Source organism: Panthera pardus, unplaced genomic scaffold (genome assembly GCF_024362965.1).
Source record: "Panthera pardus isolate Hobbes unplaced genomic scaffold, ASM2436296v1 HiC_scaffold_20, whole genome shotgun sequence".
Classification (NCBI taxonomy): Eukaryota; Metazoa; Chordata; class Mammalia; order Carnivora; family Felidae; genus Panthera; species Panthera pardus.
The window spans coordinates 27,703,661-27,727,296 of NW_026526766.1; the positions used below are offsets into that span (position 1 = coordinate 27,703,661).

Here is a 23,636-nt window from a genome sequence, read left to right on the forward strand (position 1 = left end):
AATGACAAAAAAATGTGTGCTGGTGCACTATGCCAGGACACCATCAAAAAGGTATCATGATTCTTTTTTTTTTTATTTTTTTAAATGTTTTATTTATTTTTTACTGAGAGAGAGAGACAGAGCATGAGCGGGGGAGGGACAGAGAGAGAGGGAGACACAGAATGTGAAGCAGGCTCCAGGCTCTGAGCTGTCGGCACAGAGCCCGACGCGGGGCTCAAAATCACAGATCGAGAGATCATGACCTGAGCCAAAGTCGGACGCTCAACCGACTGAGCCACCCAGGCGCCCCAAAGGTATCATGATTCTTAATTCTTAGTCTTGGGTGAGTGGCCAGTCTACAACACCTCAATAAAAAGACCAGTGTGATCGGAGTTTTTGATACACTAGAAGTACACATGTTCGTGGGCTTTCACAGAACACTTTAGAAGGAAAGGTAGATAAGACCGATTGCTGTAGCAGGTAACCCTTAAACCCGCAAGAGATACTTTCACATAGTAAACATTTGTTTAGAGCCCAGGCCACTGTTCAGGGAGCCCGGGGAGCGGGAGAGGGTTTTGCTCCTCATTCAGGGTCCCAGGCCCCTCCTGTCTTCTGCTTTCACCTTCGCCTAGACCTTTAGAATTCTCCTCATTCAGCCCAAGTATGAGAAAAGAGCCAGAGGATGAGGGAGATTTGGTTTGGTTTTGCTCTCAAAGAGCGTGACCTAGCAAAGGCACACACATCCCTTCTGCACAGCTGACTGCAAGGGGACCAGAGTTTGCAGAGTGCCCGGTGGAGGTAGCGACCGCCGAAGCTTTAGGACAGCCAGGACTGAAAGAAGCCAGTAACAAGAAACCACGTACTGAATGACACGATTCACACGAAACAGCCAGGACTGGTTAATCTGCAGAGACAGAGGCAGATCAGTGGTTGCTTAGGGGTGGAGGGTGATAACTAAAGTGCATGGAGTTTCTTTTTGAGATGCTGAAATGTCTCACAACTGACTGTGGTAGTGGTTGCACATCACGTATATGTGAATTTACTAAAAACTATTACGTTGTAAATGGGTGAGTTGTAGGGCACATGACTTTCATCTCCATAAAGCTTTAAAAAAAAAAAAACAGGACTAGTTGGATATATGGTAATTTTCCCTGCATTAGCTTTACAACTTTTCTGTAAATATCTAAGTAATCTAAAATAAACGATTATTTTTTTGAACACTACTTAAAAAAAAAAAAAAGCCAGGACCAGTATCAAGGATAATGAATTTTCTTCTGTGATGTCTTCCTTCCACTTTTTTCTTGGTGAAATCTGGTGAAACTGAATACCAGGGACCATGTACTTCAAGTCAGAAAGTTTCAACTTTGAGAGAGATTTTCAATAGGAGGCTTAGCATCCTATTCTGTAAAATGAGAAAAATAAATTGACCTCAGCAGTTTATCATACTGATTAAGATATTACACCTGAAAGACTGTGGTAATCCAGGTATCAACTTGGCTCTTGATTAGAGCATATTAATTATTTAAACTCTTCAAAAGGAAATGAAATACTAAAAATATAAAGAACACAACAAAAAATGGTTTAAGATTTAGATACTTCACCAAAACAAAATATTCAAATGCTCAATGTTACAAATACTTGTGTCACTACCCATGCCCCAAATTTCATATATTGAAATTTTCCAGTGTGATGGTGTTAGAAGGTGGGACCAAGGGTGGTGATTGGTCATTAGGAGGTGATTAGTTAGCGCCCTTTATAAGAAGGAACACAAGAGCCGGCCCCATCTTTATTTCTCTATCCCTCTATATGTCTATCTCTCTTTCTTTCTGGCATGCGAGGATACAGCAAGAAAATGGCTCTCTACAAGCCAGGAAATGGTCTCTTCCAAGTCTCCAGAACTATAAAAACTAAATGTTAGCAGTTAAGGCACCCAGTCTGTGGCATTCTCATTATACAATCCAGAATGGACAAAGACATTCAATAGGCATATGAAATGGTGCTCAACATCTTTAGCCATCAAGGAAGTACAAAGTAAAACCGCAATGAGATACCTTTACCCAATTACAATAATAGCTAAAATTAAAAACTAACTCTACTAAGTGTTGACAAGGACGTGGAACAATTAGAACTCTCACACATTGCTGGTGAGAGTTTAAAACTGTACGATCATTTTGAAAACACTGGCATTCTCTGATACATTTAAATATTCATCTACCCTGTGGCCTAGCAATAACACTGCTAGATATAGACCAAGAGAAGCAAATGTATATGTTCCTAAAAAGACCTGTCCATCAATAGCAGCTTTATGAATAAAAAGAAAAAACTTGGGAGCACATGGGTGGCTTGGTCGGTTAAGCGTCAGACTCTTGACTTCAGCTCAGGTCATGGTTCGTGAGTTCCAACCCCACATAGGGCCGTGTGCTGACAGTGCAGAGCCTTCTTGGGATTCTCTCTCTCTCTCCCTTTCTCTCTGCCCCTCCCCTGCTGGTGCACACTCTGCCCCTCCACCCCCCCCCCACCCTTTCTCTCTGTCTCAAAATAAATAAACTCGAAAAAAAAAAAAGAAAAAGAAAAATTTGAAAATAGCCCAGATGTCCATCAATAGAAAAATGGGTCGGGGTGGGGTGGCTCAGTCGGTTGAGCGTCCCACTTCAGCTCAGTTCATGATCTTGCCATTCATGGGTTCAAACCCCACATCGGGCTCTGTGCAGACAGATCAGAGCCTGGAGCCTGCTTCTAATTCTGTGTTTCCCTCTCTCTATGCCCCTCCCCTGCTTGTGCTCTGTCTCTGTCTGTCTGTCTGTCTGTCTCTCTCTCTCTCTCTCAAAAATAAACATTTAAAAATTTTAAAAAAAGAAAAATGGGTCAACAAATTGTGGTACATTCACACAGGCATACTACAGAGCAAAAAAATAAATAAATAAAAGAATACACTACTGATATACATAATATAGATAAATCTCAAAAACAATACACTGAGTGAAATGATGCATAAATGAAAGTATACATATGTATACATATGTACATTTATAGGAAGTTCTTAAGCATAGAAAACTGAATTATATGACAGAAAGCAGGTCAGTGATTACCTGTAGTTGAGGGCTGTGAGAATAGGAATTGACTAGAAAGAAATATGAAAGAACTTTCCAGAATGATGGAATTGTTTTATGTTGTAATCAGGGTGCATACATTTGTCAAAATTCCTTGTGCTGAACACTTACAATTTATACATTTTACTGAGTAAAATCAACTACAGTTGACCCTTGAACAATGTAGGGGTTGAGGGAACTGACCTCCCATGCAGTCAAAAATCCATATGTAACTGACTCCTCCAAAAACTTCACGACTAATAGCCCACTGTTGACTGGAACCCTTACCAATAACACAAACAGCTGATTAACACGTAGTTTGTATGTTGTATGTACTATAAGCTGCATTCTTATAGAGGAGGAAGCTAGAGAGAAGAAAATGTTATGAAGAAAGTCACAAGAGAAAATACATTTATAAGACTGTACTGTATTAATTGAAAAGACGCCACATATAGGTGGACCCACACAGTTCAAACTCACATTGCTCACAGGTCACCTGTAGGGTTAACATGGAAAACAAGGAGGTGGGGCCAATGGAAGGGTAGCAGAAATGATCTCACCTTTTGGTTTGGAAATGATAGAGTGTTCAGTGCATACACGCTAATTGCCTGCATGTATGTCCCACCAGCTGCCTTCCCGGGCACCCAGCTGACCAAGATGAAGAACCCTGGAAAATACCTCTGGTCACGGTCATCTAAAGACAACTCTGCAGGGGTGGCTCAGTCGGTGGAGCCTTCAATTCTTGATTTCAGCTCAGGTCACGATCCCAGAGTCATGGGATGGAGCCCCATGTGGGACTCTGAGCTGAACAAAGAACCTGCTTGAAATTCTTGCTCTCCCTCTCCCTCGGCCCCTCTCCCTGGCTCGTGCTCTCTCAAAAATAAAATTAAAAGGAAAAAAGACAACTCTGCAAACAGTTATGCCCAGTGTAGACACTGCAGGTCAATATCTTCCATGTTACAGTAAAAAAATAACAGCCACCTCTCACCCAGACATGCCTTGGATCACATTTTTCTGAAGTTATATAAAGCTTATAAAAACAGGAAATAAAGCATATTGAATACATCGTAGAAAAAATGTCCAAAATCGACTAAAATGCAAATGGAGCCTACGAGAAAAGACAGAGGATGCATTTTTTTTTTTAAGTTCCAAAATTATGCCGGCCAAAAGGCAGGAGAGGAGGAAATGAGAGCCCAGGATGGATTGGCAATCAAAGGCAAGGAAAACACAGAACATTCAAAGCATTGTGCACAAGCGTGGAGGGGGAGAAGCGAAATAAGTCTGCATATTAACTTACAGCCGACAACCAGTTAAAATGGGAATTTCATGGCATAAGGCTTATGTCTTACACATGAACAGGAATTGAATCAAACTTCGAGAAGGAATTCCATGGAAGTACTGAGGCAGATTTCACTCCTTCCTTCTTGGGTGTTAAGATGTAAGCCTCAGTGCGATAAAGACAGTCAGCTACTCATTAATAAACTTTGAGTTTTCTTCTGGTAGCTAACGGGTACTTAAGTGCTGTCTGTCGTTTGCACAATGTTCAGTAACTCCTTCTCAAAGATGTTCACAGATTCTAAAATAAGAACAAATTATGTACATGTGCATAATGTCTGTACAAATAAAATAAGCACACTCATAACTTCTGTGTAGGAATCGTGCCCATTATGGTGTCTGACTCACTAATGTTTGCCAGCATACGAGTTTATCTGTTTCTCTTAAATCATTTTATTTTTTGCGTATTTCAAGTCTACATTGTTAAGAACATCGAGATTCATCCCTGATCACACGTCCTTTGTGAACTATAAATTTTCCCAAATTGAAATGACTCTTTTTCTCATCAAATGCTTTCCCCAGAGACATTATCTTTACCAGCGATCCGTATTCCTGTGCTTAGCTTTTCTTTGGTCAGAAGCTGCCTGTTCTTTTTCTTTGTAACCTTCTTGGGTTGTTTTATTTTCGGTGCATTCATATTGAACAGCATATGGCTGCATTTTAGTGGTGGTGGTGACCGAGTTTTGCTGTAGTTTGGGTTTGGTCTGCCTTCTCTGGGGCTTTCAGCTTTGCTCAGGAGGACAGTGTCCCTGGTCCTCCATACTTAGCAGTGATATCCTCTACCTGTCTGTGCAAACAGCGACTCTCATGGCCCCATCCTGGATCTTCTCGTGACCTGTAGCTACACCACCTCCAGCAGCTCACGTTTAAACACCTGATTGTCTGATCACTACGGCCACTCCTGGTATCAGTCGTCAACCAGTCCTGACCCCCCGCTAGGACCCCAGATCCCTGAGCACACCCCTTTGTCACTTCTCACCCTTTCAAATGAGACTCTAGACACTGTCACTCTCAACTCTGTGCACACATGGCCCCGTCCTCTTTTCCTGTCTCTCACCACCAGAGACCCTTGGCAAATACAACCCTGGTTAAAGCCAGCTTTGCTGATCCTTCACCTGCGCCCAAGCATTGAAACTCAGATGAACTTGGAGCATCACCGAAATCACTTTTACCTCTCACAGTGATGTTCTCCCGTGGCCGCTTGGCACCTACATTTTCTGCCGTCTGGTTTCTCTCGAAATATAACCATGTGCTCTCTCACATTCCAGGACCAAAATTTCTGGCTCTCTGGTGATGGAATCTATCCTTGTATCAAAGGAGTTATTATTTTTTTTACATTTATTCATTTTTGAGAGACAGAGACAGAGCACAAGCAGGGGAGGGGCAGAGAGAGAGGGAGACACAGAATCCAAAGCAAGCTCCAGGCTCCGAGCTGTCAGCACAGAGCCCGACGCAGGGCTCGAACTCACAAACCACGAGATCATGACCTGAGCTGAAGTTGGACACTCAACTGACTGAGGTGCCCCAAAGGAGTTACTTTTTTGTCAGCTTTTCCTACCATTTTGAGAACTGGAAAGGTAGGAGACAGATATGTTCAGCTCATTGCCTTAACCCGTCTTCTATAAAGTCATATAAAGGTTAGTAACACACTAAGAACAAAACAAATGCTTTTTCATTTCAGTTAAAGAGGATGGAACAGATACTAAGCAGGCAGGCTGGATAGTAAGAGCTAACTAGGGGATGGGCTCCATCCCCTGTGGCCCTTTTGGTGACAGAAGCAAAGAGAAGTCCATCTAGAGAAAGAACCAGCAAGGGCCCTATATCTATTCCCATGAGCCAACATACTGTAATAGCAAAATTATTTTGCCCTCAGGGAAAAGAGAAAAGTAACTAAGCCTCTGAAGAAAAATAGAGCAGAAAAACATATTACCCAGCCACATTAAGAACAGTTTTTTCTTTTAAATGATCAGTCCCTAGAATAAACATTAAATTTAAAAGGTTTTATTATTTTACTTGGTTTCACTACCTTAAAATATATCTGCAAAATAGATCGGCTATATCCTTTATTGCAGGCTTAATGGAATTTTGGCATCGAAAGCCTGATCCATTTTTGGTCCTTACCTTATAAAACTTCATGTCTATCAGATCCCTTAATGGACAGAGAAGGTCATTAAAGCTCCAGGCATTTTGCAGGCTGGCCCTGGAAAGTGGCAAAGCCCATTTTTGAAATTTAGTGATAGCCAGTGTGTTATAAGCCAACCCTAAAGATCTAATTGGATTGAGAACCTCATTTCTGCTGAAGGCCTTTTTGAACCTGCTTTTGTAATTCATGGCTCATGAAGGCAGGCCCCACACTCAATGGACATTTTTAGCAACAAGGGGGAAAAATGATTCACCATTTTCCAGCCAAAAGAAGGTGGGTCTTAGGAGCAGGGCGGACCTAGTTGGAAGAGTGGATCCTACAGCCCTTAACGTTCATTAAATTGGGCTTTGGTCAGAGGAGTCTCCACAGAGAGAAGCAGCCCAAACATTCTTTTCCATCATGACTGTCCTTCAGGTACTGGGATAAGGTTGGCCTAATCAGCATGACTGCAGAAACGCCACATGACAGCAGTACAATAAAAAGATCGTTGTGTTTGGGATCAGTTGGTGGCTCCAAGGGTGGCCTTGCAGTGTGTTTCCCGGACAGAGTCTGGAGGAGAAGATTGGGAATCAACACAGCATAACCAGCTTTGGAGTTAGATGTACTGACACCTCCCTACTGCTGCTCATTAGCTGTTGGCCTCAAGCAAGACACCTTGCCTCTCTGAGCTTCAGTACAATGGAGATAGTAGCACTTACATGCAAGTTGTTCAGTGAGATTACAATGGAAAGCACATACTAAAGAATGTGCTCAATCAATCCGTACTCTTCAGTTGACATTTGACCCATTCCAAAGTCTCCAGTAGCCAACAACTCTGAATGTCTCACTTCTTTTTCCTGTGTGTCAACAAGGTGGCAGGAGTCAGGGACTTGCGCACAGGAAATGCTAACGAGTTTGGTTTAATTTAACTGTATCCTCAACCCTGATTAAACTCCCATTATTGCTCTCGGGCAAAATAGACTGTGCAGCCTCCAGAAAGAGCAGACTGAGCCTAAAGCTTCCAAAACCAGTCAGGAGATGAGAAGTTTGGGCAGAGGGGCTCAGGAACAGAACAATAAATCAAGAGGAGCACTGTCTGGGGCTGAAATGGGGTCTAATAATTAGTGTCCCAGGAACATGGATAAGGACTAGCAACATCCTCGGTGATGGCCATTCCTCTAGCAAATTCCCCATGACCCACTTTAATTCAGACTTTTCAGAACCCTCTAGATGCCCCAAAATTCCTAAAATTATCCCAGAATTTAGGAGTGAAACTTGATCACCCCACTGGCCAGCCAGTCGCCTAAAATGACCAAAGCCGTTTTGTCATCTACTGGTGAGCTGGACACCGTAAACTGTATGGTCTCCTTTGTGCTGTGACTTAGGAGTAAATGGACCAGTCCGAGGGAGGAATTTTTTCACATTCTGACCTATAATAGCGGACACATGGAACGATCACATTCACCCATTCTGATTTAATGTTTATAATTTTATTATTGTGAAAGCCAAAGATCATTGCTATGAGAGTCATGATAAAATCCAACTAAAATCAGTTATTTCTTTTTCTAGTTGTGGTCAGCTGAGTTCAGCTTACACTGAAAACTAGAGACTTGATTTCTTGCAGAGCCCCAATCATACAAGGTTAGACAATTAGTGGAGATATTTAATGTTCCCATAAACCTTTTGCTCCATCACGTACGTTTGGAATCCAAGTAAAAATGAAAAGGAAAGCCATCCCACAGATTCTTTTCAGTCACTTTATTGGCCCCAACAGTTAGCCAGGAACGCAGGCCAGGTGGACACTCCCCTCATGGGAATTCAGCTATCACTCCATGTGCCTTTCAGAACTGGCTGCAGCCCAGTCATGAGGGCTCAGCTTACAAGCATTAGAATTCACACCTGTTATTCGAATGATCACAAAGCAGATCTCACTCTCACCCACAAAGAGGATGGGGGGATGGGGAAACTGGGTGAAAGGGAATGGGGCATATGGGCTTCCAGTTATAAAGGGAATAAGTCAGGGGGGCACCTACCTGGCTCAGTCAGTACAGCATGTGACTCTCGATCTTGGGGTTGTGAGTTTGAGCCCCACACTGGGTGTAGAGAATGCTTAAAAATAAAATCTTTACCAAAATTAAAATAAAATAAAATAAAATAAGTCAGGGGAATAAGAGGCACAACATTAGAAATACAGCCAATGATATTATAATAGTATTGTATGGTGGCAGATGGTAGCTACCCTTGTGATGAGCATAGCGTCACATATAGAGAAGGTGAATCACTATGTCCTGTTGTATACCTGAAACTAATGTAACATGGTGTCAACTCTATGCAAATAAAAATTAAGACATAAAGTGACTGATGGATTAAAAAAACAAGACTCATCTATGTGACTACAAGAGACTCACTTCAGACCTAAAGACACAGATCAAGAGTGAAGGAATTAAAAAGATATTTCATGCAAATAGAAGCAAAGGAGAAGAAGAAGAAGAAGAAGAAGAAGAAGAAGAAGAAGAAGAAGAAGCAGCAGCTAGGTAAGCAATACTTCTATCAGACAAAGTAGACTTTAAAACAAAGACTGTAGCAAGAGACAAAGATGATCCCTGCAGAATGCTTGAGGGATCAGCTCAAGAAGGGGATAGAATAATCGTAAAGCAAACAAAATATAAAGCAAGCAAACAGACAAAAATCAGACTCTTAAATACAGCGAACAAACTGGTGGCTACTAGAAGGGATGTGGGTGTTGGGTGGGCAAAACAGGTGAAGCGAATTACGAGATGCAAACATCTAGCTATAAAATAAAGAAGTCATGGAGATTTAAAAAAAAGTACAGCATAAGAAAGACAGTCAACAATATTGTAATAATGCTGGAGGATGACAGATGACAACTTACCATGGTGGGCATCAAATACTGTTTAGAATTATTGAATCACTACATTTCACATCTGAAATGGAAACAAAATATGACATGGCATGGCAATTCTACTTCAATGACACATTTTTTAAAAAGAAAAAAATAATTGTATAGCTCATTAGTGGCCAAATATCAGCTTGAGGACAGAGAGTGCTCTTTGGCAAAGTTCACCCCAACCTGCCTTCAAATAAGGGAAGGTAGAAAAATATCAAGTACTGCATAGAGCTAAATTTAAGGTTATTCAAAGGATGTTAAAATACACATAACTGTCCATTCATCTATGAGAAGTAATGACATCAAATAGTGGTTATGGCTTCTTAAGTCTTTACTTTCTAAAACAAAAAACTGGCAATCCTATGTTATATTCTTACACACCCACACCCACACCCACACACCCACACGCAAACACACACACTGACACATACATGCACACACTTCCATTAAAAAAAAAAAACTTGCTGGTCCTTAAAATTCAGAAATGTGGAATATCTGGAGGAAATAAAAAATTGTATGGTGTCCATGTTGTAAACCAGCTGTGGGATCTCAAGCAAACCACTGAGATTCTTTGGTCCTTATTTTCTTCATCCAGAAATTGGGGGTGAATGGGACCAGTGTATCCACCAAAGGTGAACGTGCTCCTGGCTTGGTAACATGCGCAAAGTCAAGCCTTGGAATCTCCTGTGGGTCACACACATAGTAAGTAGTAATTTTTTAGACTTTTTGCTGATGAAAATTAATTAGGTAAAATTTCGATATCCATAGCATTAAGAATTTTTCACAAGAGACAAATGTTGAGAGTTTTCTTTTCTTTTTTCTCATACTGCCTGTGACAAACCCCCACCCCGACCTCACTTTGCTATCGCTAGTCTTCTTTTGTTTCTTATGCCAAAAGTGCAGACATTGGCACCAAAGTTTGTGTGCGGAGGCGCAGCCCTGTCTGCAACCTTTCTGGCTGTCCTGTTCTCTGCCCGAATTTTACTTGGGAGCTGGTGATTAATCGGCCCCCGCAGCAGTGCTTGTAGCGCTGGCCAGTTCTCCCCTACTGCAATCAAGAGCTCATAAATCTAACGAGGTAAAGGACAGAGGGCAGCCAACAAACCCCTTTTGGAAAGAGCTGGGAGTGTTGAGGCAAGATCTCTGGGAATATTATGGATGCAATCCTGGCTTCAGCTTTTTGTTGCAATCAACTAGCTAAAGATTCATAATCCAAAATTGGCATCTAAACATGTGCTCAGCACATACCTCAGACTTTCAGCTCTTCAGATCCCAGAGCAGGAGTTGCCTGTGAAGCTTAATATCCTTTGAATCTCCAAGGCCTCAGAATCTTGAGACAGAGCCCAGGAAACAAGATGCACTGGGTTCAAATCCACTTACCACTGGGTTCTGTTGCTTACCAGCCATGTGACCCTCAGCAGTTTACTTAATTCGATTCAGGGCCAGTTTTCTTATCATGCAAGTGGGATACAACAATGGTGTGTCTTCAATGAGATGAGATGAGATCACCGTTCAATGAGATGATGCCAAGAAAGCTCTTAGCACAGTATCGGGCATATGGAACGTATTCAAAACATGTGTTGTTATTGTTATCTCAAGATTTGTCTGTTATAAAAGTTCTCAAATTTTTGGTCTCAGTATCCCTTTATGCTTTAAAAATTATGAAGGACCCCAAAGAACTGTTGCTTATAAAGGTTATATCTATAGATATTTACCATATTTCATCTTAAAACTAAAAAAAGAAAAAAAAAGTCTAAAACGCAAAAATTCAGAGCCCACATCCCATTAGCCACAGGGAAATGACATCATCATGTGTCATCTAGCTTCTGGAAGACTCCACTGTGCGCTCTAAGACAGTGGCAATGGAAAAAGCAAAAAAACAGCTTAAAATGATAGCTTTGATCTTCACAGACTTCACATCACACATTGAAAACCATGGGTGTATTATATTCTTCTCTTTTCAGGCAATAATATACTTTAAAATTCCCCACACCGTGCGCTGTCCTGCTTGTTTAAATGTCATCAGGCGAAGAAGCCAAGTCTTCTTTTAATAAGCTATTCACAACTGGTGCAAAGAGTTCTCCTTTATATTGTAATCTGCCTAATTAGGACTATCATTTGTCTCATTTCTTATAATTCTCTTCTTAGTAGAAGTGGGCAACATCCAATAACAGTAATTACTACTGCTGTATATGGGGCACTGTACCAGGAGCATAAAAACCAAGTTACCTGATTTGATATTCACAGTCACTCTACAATGTACCCATTTTTATTCCAACTTTACAATTTTTTTCTAAGGAAACAGACAACTGAAGTAACTTACACAAAATCTTATTAGCAATTGGGGCACTCAGAAGGAACCCAGACCTCCCTGACTCTAAACATGCTCTATAATTTATGCTGCCTCCCTGGCTCACTATACAAACACTTCACAGTTGTTTTGTCTTCTTATTTTTTAAGATAAATGTAATAGCAGTGGTTGAGTCATAATCTCTTCTTCTTTGTAAAACAAATGTAATTCACTATCAAGTTCTCGGCTGCCATTTTTGCAGAAATTGACAAGCTGATCTAAAACTCATATGGAAATGCAATGAATTCACAACAACGAAAGCTATCTTGAAAAAGAAGTTGGAGTCCTTCATACTTCCTAATTTCAAAACTCACTACAAAACTACAATAATCAAGACAGTGTGGTACTGGCCTAATGATAGACACAAAGGTCAGTGAAATAGAATTGAGAGTCTAAAAATAAATTTAGATTTTCAATGCAAATGCCAAGACAATTTAATAGGGAAAAAATAGTCTTTTCAACAAATGGCGCTGGAACAACTGAGTATGGACTACAAAAGACAGAAGGTGGATCCCTACTTCATACAGTATAAAAATATTAATTCAAAATGGACCAAAGACTCAAATGTAAGAGTTAAAACTATAAACCATTAGAAGAAAACATAGGAGTAAATACTCAGGAATTTGGATTGGGCAATGATTTTTTAGCTATGACACCAAAAACACAAAGGACAGGGCTGCCTGGGTGGCTCAGTCAGTAGAGCGTGCAACTTCCACTCAGGTCATGATCTCACAGTTTGTGAGTTAGATCCCCACATCAGGCTCCCTGCTGTCAGCCTGTCAGCCTGTCAGCCTGATCCAGATCCTCTGTCCTCCTCTCTCTCTGCCCCTCTCCAGCTCACGCTCGCTCTTTCTCTCTCTCTCTCCCTCTCAAAACACACACACACACACACACGACGAAAGAAAAAGATAAATCTGGGTTCATCAAATTAAACAATTTCACGTTTTATTTTATTTTTTTTTTTTATTTATTTTTTTTTTTAACAATTTCACGTTTTAAAGGAAACCACTAAGAAAATGAAAAGACATCCCACAGGATGGGAGAAAATGTTTGCAAATCATATATAAGGGATAGTATCCAGAATATAGAAAGAACTCTTGCAATTCAACAATAAAGAGACAAATGACCCAATTTAAAAAATGTGTAAAAGATGTGAATAGACATTCCTCCAAAGGAGATATACAAAGGTAGCCAGGGGAACCTGGGTGGCTCAGTTGGTTAAGCAGCTGACTCTTAATTTCAGCTCAAGTCATGGTCTCATGGTTCATGAGATCGAGCCCCATGTTGGGCTCTGCACTGACTGCGTGGAGCCTGCTTGGGATTCCCTCTCTTCCTCTCTTTCTGCCCCTCATCCACTCATGCACTCTCTCTCTCTCTCAATAAATAGAATTTAAAAATTTCAAACAAGAAGATATACAAACAGCCAACAACATATGAAAAGACGCTCAACTCTGTTGGCCATCAGGGAAATACAAGTCAAAACCACCATGAAACACCAGTCCATACACACTAGAATGGCTAAAATAAAAAAGAAAGCTAATAACAAGTGTTGGCAAGGATGCAGAAAAATTAGAACTCTCATACGAACTCCTGGTAGGAATATAGGAGGATGCAGCTACTCTGGAAAACAACCAGACCGTTGCTCAAAGGCTAGAGCTATCTCATGACTCAACAATTCCACCCATAGGTATATACCCAAGAGAACTGAACACATGTTCACACTAAACTTGCACGTGGATGTGTGTAGCAGTTATTCATAACCAAAATTGTCCACAAATATCCATCAACTGATAAATTACTGTATAACTTCATTTATAGACTATGTCCATATTAGGCAAATCCATAGGGACAAAAATAGATTAGTAGTTGACAGGGGCTGGGGGAGAAGTGACTGGGGGGGTGTCTGCTAATGTGTACCAGATTTCTTTTTGGGGTGCTGAAATGGGGTGATGAAAATGTTCTGAAATTAAATAGTCGTGATGGTTGCACAACTTTGTAAATATACTAAAAACTACAGAATCATACACTGTTAAAAAATTTTATGGTATGTGAAATATATCTCACTAAAGCTGTTATTTAAAAGATATTAAATGCTATCCTTGAATTGGCTTTTATATAATTGCATTCCTTCTGTTTTTCTTGACCTTCTAGTCCACCTCAGGCAGTGAATCTGGAAACAAGTTATTAATTTTATTTAGTTGAAGTAATCTGTATTGCTAAAGGCTGAAGAAATACAGTTTAAACCCAAGAAAACCATATCATAAATTAAAGCTAGAAAGTACATGTAAATAAAACCAGTAATGATTCAAGATTTCAGCTTGTGAGTGTAGGCGTTATCCAGAGGAAATGTGTTCCATGGGTGGAGAAAAGATGGGCCTGCTTTTCACGGGCAGGGCTGAACCATTTTAAGCAAAGCATAAATAAATACCAAGTCCCCAATTTTTTTTTGCCTTCTTGTTGTTTTACACAGATTCCAGTTTCCCCCTGAATTCGCCCATATTCTATAAGCTCCCAGAGACGTTGTTGAAGGCAGCTGATGCCCAAGAGCCAGTGCCAGGGTCCTGCCTTCTGTTAGCAGCCTGGGACCCACTGAGGAGCCATGGACCCGCCAGTCTCTCGGATACCAGCTGTCCCCCAGGACTTCCTGCTGAGGCCAGTTCTCCAAGCCAGCAGTCTGGGAGCCAAACGCTTCCTGACACTGGTCAAAATCGCAAAATCTGGAAAAGTTGAGCAAGTTCATTTGGAAAGGTAGAATAACAGGAGAATGAGATAAAATGAGATATTTGGAAAAATGAAGGAGGAAAAGTCCAATTGCCCAACAGACTCAAAGCTGACGGGTTGTAAATACTCTTGGTATGCTTTAGCCCGTAAAAAATACTACAGATTCTTTAAACTTGTAACTTTGAAGCTAATCTTTTTCAAAGCAATGGCAAGATGGAGTTTAGTGTTTGTGCAGGGGGAAGGAGGGCAGAGGTAATAAGGATGGGAGGGTGGCTAGTGGTGATGTTCTTGTGTCTTACCATTATTTCTAGTACCGAAGCGCCCATATTCACTCTAAGAACTACCAACAAAAAGACGAGTCAAGAAATCAGAGAAGTTGTAAAAGGTTTCCAAGCCCCACCTCTGGCTTCTAAACAGCCCCAGCATTCCTTATGGGAAATGCATCGTGTCCCGCTTTGGGAATGTTGATGTTCTGACAAAATCTGAGCCTCTCAAAGTGCAAATATTTTATTGTCCATGAAAGGGACATTCATTAAATGAAAGCCAAAGAAAGGAAATGGAGAAAAAATTCATGAAGTGCAATGAGAATTAAAGAGATGGGAAAAAAATAAATAACTCTGACCAAACACCATTTTGCTGACTTAACATACAAATAATCAGAAACATACTGCACAGATTAAATCTCCCTTTGATTTTGAATAGGCGAAGTGTTCAGCAAAACTAAACCCCAAACAGCAAACATGTATGGGATTTTGCCAGCCCTCAAAATAGCTTAAAAAATTTAAAAAGCTTAAGATTTTGTTTCTCCCAAAATATCTAGATGCCTTCAGGATAACAATTTCCCCTGCCAACGGTGACTAACATAAGCGAAACTGGGAAGCCAAACCTCTCTCCCTATCCAAATCTGGATCCATTTACTGTGAAAGTTTTCGCTAACCTTATTTAAACTATTTTAACCCATTTGTTTATAAATGTAATGCTTTTTTAAAAAGAGAGGAGCTTCTTTTATGAACTAATACTATCTGTAAGTCAAAACAAAAAAAAAAGGTGATATAAGTTTCCTTCTGGAGAAGAGAAGAGAAAATTTGTGAAAAAAGTTGACTAGAGACCATATGAGGCCCTTTGGTCAAGATTCCACTTGCCCGTGCTCCTTGAAAATTCCCTTGATCTCAATCACGATGGTTCATGCCTGAGCATACCCAATCCGGTTCGTTCTGCCATAATGCATATTTCTGCAACATATGCTATTTTGTATGTGATTAACAAATAATGGAATAATGTATGCGGGAGTTTCGTGGGTTCATATGTGATTTGCCCCAGCGTGTTAAAGTCAAACCCAACGGAACACCAAGTACAATAACAGCGCTGAATGCTGCAGACCACAAAGGAATACAAGATGTGCAAGATGTCCACTCACCCCACATTCTTCCTCTTTGCTCAGTTTGACCGTATGCTCCTTATAACAAAGGCATACTGCTCTGTTCTCCCCAAGCTTTGTGCATGGTGCCCCTGTCTTCACAACTCAGCAGGCTTTCCTTGCCTTATATCTCTTTCAATCAAGCCACCTTCATCTTTTTTTGCGAGGTAAAGTACCGTATCTTAGTAGTATTTCTATTTTTTTAAAAACAGTGTCTTTAAAATGTTAGTATTGTTATGACGATTATTTGTGTTGTCTAGTTGCAAAGGTGCAAAGGTAAAAACAAGCCCTGTTCTTTGAAGTGCTCAATTCTGCAGAACTCAACCTTCTTTGGAATGACATGACATGTCATGACTCCCATGACAGCAAAAACCTCTGTGCCGGTGAAATAGAAAAATCATTTGCCTATTTATCTAGGATGACATCTAATCTTGTTCTAGGGAATCCATGACATTTGTTGGATTGTTTAACTTGGCACTTTGAGTTTCTATGTTAACTAAAGAAATCAGATTAGTGCCTTTCCCAAATTCATTTTATAGCACACATTTGGTCAGGTGAAAGAAGGCAAAATAGATGAAATGTTCTTTCTCCCCCTTTCCTGCCAAGAGAATTGGTAAAATGCTGGGGAAGAATGGGCAGATAAGGAGCAATCCAACAATGTGTGTTGCAAATTATCCTGGTGAATTTGGAATATTCCTAAGTGCAATGTCTGGAACATTGATAGTTTTGCATACAAACCTCTAAACTGACTCAGCTATTAAAAGGCACTGGCAAGTTTTTTCCATGAGACCTAGTTTAGTCTAGTTTAGCTAATAATTTGGAATTCTGTCTAGTTAGGGGGTAAATATTGCCTCCCACTCTTTCATTGACATCAGTCTAGAGTGGATTGGGAGTTTGCCAACAACAGTGGATCTGAGCCGAAAGGGCATCACCAAACACCCCTTGATATCCCAGCTTGACTCCTGACCCCACAACGCCCTTTTGTTTCAAGGCATCACAGCTAACAAGCTATGGAAGGCAAAGAAGGCAAAGCTACGTTCATATCTAAGGAAGGCGGTGATCTAGCCAGTGGCACAACTTTCTTCGAAACATCAGTCGTTCTGCAGGAGCAGAAGGGTGGGTCTGTTCCCCTATAAAAGCAAATCATGTGCCTTACCCCTCGAGGGGGTAGGGCCTGGAGGAAGATGAAGCAGACCAGCTTCTGACCAGCAAGAAGCTTGCGATCTCTTGTCTGGGCAGTGACAGATATTGACACATATGCGTCCACCTGTCACGAGCCTGAGCGCCTCCTTACATCGTACCCTCCAGGGGCTTTGCTTGCCTCCCCTGCAGAGTGGATACACACTCACACACACACACACACACACACACACACACACACACAACCTCAGCGTGATACGTACTACATAACTTGCCCAGGTTTCTCTTTTTCTCCAGCCAAAATTGGTCCCAGTCATTGTTCTTCATCTCAAAAATGAGGAAACAACGTCTCAAAGGCACCAGGACAGAAAGTAGGGTCTAACTCCAAAGCCTGTGCTTTTCTGCAGCATAGGGTAACTTTTTGTTAACTAATGGCCCAATACATGCATATGTATATAATAGATGTACATAAGATTCTATGCCTATTACACTAGATATGTAAGATATTATGTTTATTATAATACATATAAGATACTATGCCTATTACACATAGGCCTAATATATTAATGTATTATATTATATATTGACTATTTTATATATTATATCACATATTGGCTATATTAATATGTATAAATAATTGGTATTATGTTATATAAAATATAAAATAAAATATATTATATATTAATATAGTTATTTATTATATTATATATTAGTTTATATAAATAATGGCCTAATATATGTGTACATAATATATGTATATGTATACATATACAGCCTATGTATGTATAATATATGTATATGTATATAACATATGTATGTAATGGGTGTATATATATAATATATGTATGTAATGTGTGTGTAATGCATACGTATATGCATGTGCATGTGCACGTGTGTGTGTGTGTGTGTGTGTGTGTGTGTGTGTGTATCAGGGCCATTCTTAGGGTAGCTGTCCTCCATGTGATGACTCAGTGTCACTTCTCAGGACTGGTAGATGTTTCCACACTTGTTGAAGCAGGGAAAGAGATTGAAGAGGTGACAACCACCAATGAAAGATCTTCTCTGGGAAGAGACATGTGTCACTCCCACTCACGTTTCACTGGTCAAGGCAAATCACATGGCATGTCTGATTTCAAGCAGGCAGAAATGTACGGTCATCCTAGATGCCCAGAAACAGAGGGAAATCAGACACTGATGAAGAGTAGGAACATGAGCCCTACCACTCACCAGAGTGAGAAGTTGAAGGACAGTGCAGTGACTCAGAAAGGGAGGTGGTAACTGGCCATCCTTATTCCTTCTCCCTTGTGCTAATAAAAGAACGCTTCCCACCCACCCCCCCCCCAAAAAAAAATTACAACTGGTCTCTAGGCTTAATCCACCATTTATTCAAGCAATAATGACAAGACATATACTGACAACCACAATAAAAACCACAACTAATATTTACAGAGTGTCTTACAATTTACCTAACATTTTTATACATATTAGCTCTATCAGGCAGCATGAGAAGTCTCTCAAAAAACTTTGAAATGTTCCTTTCCTTCAGATTCTCACAATTTGCTATGAAATAAACACCAAGGGCTAGTCTGAGTACTAAATCTAAGTACAAAGGGATTTGAGGGGAAAGTGGTCGGTGTGAGTCCAACAACACACAGAGCTTCACAAGAGGACAACTCGAGACCACACTATGGGCTGAGCCCCTGGTCTCCTTCATTCTGAAGTTTGCCAATGGTATCATATAAACCAGAGTTGAAAAGTGATGGTCTCTGAGGTGAATCTGACCTCAGGATATATTTAGTTTGTCCCACAATTTTAATAAATGAATTGCCATCGAATTTTCTTCTAGAATTATTGTACTTTATTTCTTGAAATGTATTTCCATTTTAAAGAGAATTTGAAAGACAGTCACCACTCTTACCAATTTTCCCACCTCCTTCCATACCTCTCAATCTTTAAAAAAAAAAAATTGTGTGAAAAATACTATACTTTCATTGCAAGCATAGTGCAACTATTTTTTAAGTTATATACTTGTATAATTTTTTAAGTAAATAATTAAATAAAGATTCTTTATGGTTCCAGTGAGGAAATAAGCCGAGCTCACTGGCAGAAGAAAGCCTAAAATTCTTCTAAGGGTCAAGGAAAGAAATTGTGACCTAAGACCAACTATACAATCAAGTCCTTATTGCATTAAGTAAACATCAAGCATTCTTAATTATTCTGACTTTCAGGAAACTTCACATGCATGAGACAGTCATAAATAAGTAAGTAAATAAATAAGTAAACAACAAAGTAAAACTATTTGAACATAAACTTGGGTCAATTGAGTCAATCAAGTCAATAAACTTGATTGAGTCAGTCAAAAGATGAATATAAAAAAAGGAAAGGCAAGGATTACATTTAGAGTACAGAATGTGAGTGTTACAAGATTTGACAGCAATTGACATTTTAAAATTGGAAAATTTCACATAAGAATTCAGGCTATCCAGCTTCTCTCCTCAACAGCATTGTCCACCCAGCCCCATTGGTGTACATCCTGCAGAGCATGGGCCACTAGAGTGCACAGACTGTTCTGGTGGGTGAGACCCTCTCGTCCAGGACATGGCTTCAGGCTGCCTTCCCCAGGTCAACCTCACTGGTGTGAATGGCTTCTGTAAGATTTTTGCTCACAACCCCTCCAGCAGGCCAGCAGTGGAACTGTGTTGAGAAACAAATTCACTATTTCGTTTCCATTAACAATTTACCCAAGTGTCCACCTCAGCCCCTGTACAATCGTAGTCACCCTAAGCCACTCTTCCACCAGATGCCTGCAGGCTGCCCGACCATACCTCCTGCAACTCTGCCCAAATATCTCCATTGGATGGGCCTACCACCAAACCCCATGACCCCTGGTTCCTGCATTCTCCACAGCAGTCGTCGTCCAACTTCCCAATCACTCCCTAAGTTCTTTATTGTCACAATTACTGCTTATTCTCTGCTCCCTGCAGCTGCCACTGATATGCAATAAAAGTTGCACAAAACCAGAGATCTTTATCTACTTTATTTAACCAGTGAATCTCAAGTGCTTGGGAGAGTCCTGGCACAACAGTAGGTGCTCAGTCAATATCTGTAGAACGAATGAATGCCCCCAATTTACTTCACATAAGATCTCTATTGTTGTTAACATTTTATTCTGTTATGTTACTTCAATGTACATTCTGCTATGGAGACAGATGTTGCCATTATTACAATAAAAAGTCTTAATACATTTACTATCACTTAAAAAAGGGATATTTCATACATTGATTATTAAGCATTTTTGCATATATCATCCTCCCTGAGTACCAAAACTCGTCCCTGAGGCTGACTAGAGTGATAGGCTGAAGAGTAGCCCTCAAAGATATCAGGTCTCAATTTCTGGAACCTATAAATGTTCCCTTAGGCAGCAAAAACTTGCAGATGTAAGTTAAAGGTCTTGAAGAAAGAGAGTCCCATGGGTTATGAGGTGGGCCCTGAATGTAATCACCAGGGTCCTTATTAGAGGGAGGCAGAGGGAACTTGACACACACGGAAGAGTAGAAGGCAATGTGACCACAGAGGCAAAAACCAGAGTGAATGTCAACTGCCTCTGGAACTACTGCACATGACAGCAGAACTTCTTGCAGGAGACCATGGGAAGCAGCCTGCCATGATTTACAACAGGAAAAACACACCAAAATCCTTGCAAGTCATGGGTAAAAGCAGGGTGGTGGGGTGGGAACGACTTGAGGGAGAAAGTTCTGGAAGAAACATGCCAGGCTGCTCCTTGTCACCCACAGAGTGCTCTTGGGGAGACCCTTCAAATCCCTGGGCCTCAGTTTCCTCACGAATCACAGGAAGAAGTTGGGCCACATCCCTGGTTCTCAAAGACTCCCAATTTGGGGGTTTTGTGAGGGCTGAGGGAACCCCCCGCCCAGGAGGTGTCACCCCTGGTGCCCTTCAGTCTGAAATGACTCTTCCTCAGCTTTCCATACTGTACTTCTGCACCACCTTTCTTTTCAACAGTTGTCTCCACAGCTAAAGTTGAGTTTGAAAACCACTGCAGCCACCATCGCTAAGGCCGCAACTTCCAGTCTCAAATCTTTATGGTTCTAGAAATCCACATGGAACGGCAGCAACCAGTCCACTGTTGCTGTTTGTCCAGAGACGGGGTCCCAGCTAGCAAGACAGAGAGGATCTTCCCAGGAGTCAGAAAGCACTTAAGGGGCGTTAACTGCCAAGTCATTCCACTTTTGTGGTCTGTGTCCATGGCACGTGGAAGAACTCTGTTCACAGGCCCTGGGTCATAGCTCTTTTATCATAAAAGTGACCTGAGCCAGCCCTCATCAGTGGCCACTTAAGGATGCGAGGCACTGTTCTGGGGCTGCACAGGACCGTCAGAGTCCTCCTTAATGCTCGGGCAGGGCCTAGGGCTCCTCAGCTCACACAGGGACATGACCACTCTAGCGAACACACACCAAATCCAGACGGCAAGTGGCCCAGGACAGGAAAGCACACCTCCTTTTCTTGTGACCAGGCCTCTGACGTCAAAGAGAATCTGTTGGTTTCCCTTTAAGTGACGGACCCTGACACTTCCATGGCCATTTTCCCCAGTCCATTCAGACACTGGGGAGAAAGCATATGATTAAAAGCAATCAATGCATTATGAAAATGAATTGAGCAAGCCATAATTTTATTGGTTGTGAGGCCAAGTAATAAAGAGGTAAATGTGAACAGGTGTGCTGGTTAATGTCCCTGGATAATTGAGTAAGTATGGTAACCCCCGAGAATCTGCCTCTGTTCAACTCGTACAATTTAAACTGCAGAAAGTAGGAAGTGCAAAATATGCACACTTTTTAAAGCTCTTAAAAAAAAAAAAAAGCTTATTATATGGTCCCCACCTGGGCCATGATTAAGCACTCATTATTGCAGTAACAATGGCCCCATTGTTTCCTTTTTTATCCTAATAACCATATTTAAATTACAGAAATTTTTGAGAGCTATAGCCATAATGAAACTGGGGCCCAAAAAGGTTGATTGGTTTTCCCAAGGTCACAGAGGGGCAGAGCCAGAGCAGACTAACACACAGCTCCAAAGTCTCAAACCAGTAATTGCTCTAATACACAAAACAAGGGGTCATTCACTACTGTCCTAACCCTTGAGCTTATTCAATTCAGTGGCACAAAGAATATACGCAGCAAACCTTATTATCTGTAATAGTCTGGGTTCTCCAGAGAAATAGAACCAACAGGCTTATAAACACACACACACACACACACACACACACACACACACACACACGTGTGTGCATAGAGTCAGAAAGAGAAAGAGAGATTAAGAGATTTTAAGGAACTGGTTCATACAATTGTAGAGGCTTGGCAAGTCCAAAATCTGCTGGGGTAGGCCACCAGGCTGGAGACTAGAGGAAGAGTCATAGCTACAGTCCAAAGACCATCAGCTGGCAGAATCCCTTCGTGCCCTCGGGAGGTCAGTCTTTGTTCTATTAAGGCCTTCAACTAATTAAATAAGGACCACCCGCGTTATGGAGGATAATCTTCACCCAAGAGCACCAATTTCAATGTCAGTATCATCCAATAAATGCCAGCACAGAAACATCCAGAATAACGTTTGATCAAATATCTAGACACCATGGCCTAGTCAAGTTGACACATAAAACTAACCATCACACCATTTCACCAAATGCCTCCACTTGTTTGGACTTAAGAGTATCCCGAGGCATTATAGGAGGAACAGGGGTGGGGGGGTTGTCCATATGGGGTAACCAAGAAGAATTCATGCAAAGTTATGGCATCACTGATGCTAGGTGACCTACAGCTGAGATGCTGGATCCTGGTGAAGTAAAGTTGCCACCAGGATTTATGGAGCTGGGATCAAGTATAGGGGGTGAGATCCTCGGCAGAGGAAGCTTCAGTTTCTCTGCAGCTCCTGGGCATGCAAACAGTGCAGTGTTTTGGTTACCAATTACTGCAAAACAAACCATTGAAATTTAGTGGCTGTCTCATACCAATATTCACTGTATTATTCCTCAGGATTCTCTGGTCAGGAATTCAGTCAGTGTACGGGGGATAGCTTGTCTTTGTCCTATATGATGTCTGCGGGGGCTTGTTCACTCATACTTCTACTGCCTCCATTAGAATGGCCCGAACACACGGAAGCTGGCTGAGCCACTGACAGGCATCATAGGTCCTATGACCACAATTCTCATTGTTGGGTTCCCAGGTTTCCTCCACGTAATTTCAGGGCTTCTTCCTCTCCACATACATGGCCCCTCCATGTGGTCTGTCCGGTAGGATACCTACATTTATTATATGGTGGCTCATGACACCCAAGAATACACCATAGTAACTGCCAGCCCTTCTTAAAACTGAGGTCCATCGAGGACAGTGCAGTACCTCTGTATCATCCTATTGGTTAAAGCAACTCCCAGTCTGACCAGCTCAGATCCGATTCAAGAGGCAGAGACAACACAAGTGTGTGAATGCTTTGAGGCCTGGTTCATCGAGAGTCACAAAAGTGGTAATAGACTCCATCATCCATGACAGTCTTTTGCTCAGTCCATA

At 41.1% G+C, this 23,636-nt stretch overlaps 1 long non-coding RNA gene across 1 annotated transcript in view; it reads right to left on the reverse strand.

Moving 5' to 3' along the window:
* Positions 1-8,580: 8,580 nt before the first annotated feature.
* The window catches only part of LOC128778680 (uncharacterized), a 34,720-nt gene continuing 19,664 nt past the window's right edge, over positions 8,581-23,636 (reverse strand). The window contains exons 2-3 of the long non-coding RNA XR_008424417.1: positions 9,419-9,470; positions 8,581-8,648 (exon numbers count right to left, since the gene is read on the reverse strand). This is a non-coding gene — a long non-coding RNA (uncharacterized LOC128778680). The remainder of the gene's footprint in view (positions 8,649-9,418; positions 9,471-23,636) is intronic.